The sequence below is a fragment of the Buceros rhinoceros genome, unplaced genomic scaffold (genome assembly GCF_000710305.1).
Source record: "Buceros rhinoceros silvestris isolate BGI_N320 unplaced genomic scaffold, ASM71030v1 scaffold36398, whole genome shotgun sequence".
In the NCBI taxonomy this organism is placed as follows: domain Eukaryota; kingdom Metazoa; phylum Chordata; class Aves; order Bucerotiformes; family Bucerotidae; genus Buceros; species Buceros rhinoceros.
The window spans coordinates 40,778-42,110 of record NW_010428101.1 but is presented as its reverse complement, the minus strand read 5'-3'; positions in this window follow the sequence as shown (position 1 = coordinate 42,110).

Sequence of the window (1,333 nt, the reverse complement as noted above, 5' to 3'; positions counted from 1 at the left end):
GTTCCTCCATGTTGAACCCAGGACACCCACAGAAGCTTGAACCTCAGAAGGGGCAACAGCTACCCTCTTTGTGCTTTTGCAGCTTGCTCTGGGATACCAACTCTAACTTGGCTTTTCTGGAACTGGAGCTTTTTCATACCAGCTGTGTGACTCACTGCATGTCTTTAGAAGAGAGATGTAAATAAGTCCTGTTCTTCTATTTGTAGGCTGAGGAATAAGAGGACTTGAGGGGCTCCCTTTGAGCTCCAACTCCAAACCTTATGCATTTATAATGCAGTTCTGAATAGATTATTTTGTAATCTAAAACTTACTTCATCAAACAGAACGGATGTAAATGATTCTAACACATGATTTCATCTCCAGAGAAATGGAAAAAAACTACCATTTTCAGATCTGGCCCTGATGGCAGATTTGTTATTTCTCTGCCTGTTCTGTGGTAGTTTCCGTCTGTTTACTGTGATGAAAGGAGCATTGTAGAGTCTGTCTTGGTCTCCTGTCAACTCCTCGTAAGAACTGTGTAAAGAAAGCCTCAGTGGATGCTCTGCTACAGCAGCTGGAATTCTGTTCCTTGGTGAATATGCTGCAAACTCAAATATTTCTGGGCCCAAATTTTTTGTAGTATTTTGGCTCCTCCTGTTTTAAATACCATGGTTTCTTCTCCGACATAACAGATAAGCACAGGCAGGACTTCAACGACTACGTGAAATAATTTTATGTTAAGTAGTACAGTACCTTCAGAATCACTGCTGTCAATGATGAGACAGCTATGAAAAGCTATAGGACTGGTCTCAGCTTCCACAGTTGGTCAAAAATATCTCTAATAGTTGACAAATATGTTTATCTCCTATTGAGTGAGTCACAGCTCCTATCTGTTGCCAAGTGTCGACAGCCCTGGGTGAGTACTAGTGAGCAGGATATCTAATAATTCCCAGTGCAGTGAACTGGCCTCTTAGCTAGCATGTGAAGGACCTCTGTGAGATGCCTTACATTTCTTCATCCAGCACTCCTTTTTATAAACAGAACTGTCACAGATATTAGAATCTGTCACTGTAGTAGCCTTTCTGCCCTGTTCTATATTAACAAACATTTTTGAGGTGCTGAGGACAATCAGTTCCTTGTAAAACATTAAGAAGATTTAAAACCAGTGAAAGGAGAGATTTTGGCAAAAAAAAAAAAAAAAAAAATCCCAACTGTCCCCCGCCCCCAAGTGTTTCCTTTCTCTTCTGTATACTTTCACATCTGTTTTTCTCTCCCTGTAAATTTATTATGAGCTTCAGACTTTGTGAAGAAAAGTTCAAGTTTTCCTCTCCTTTCTTGTACATCTAACCTGCAG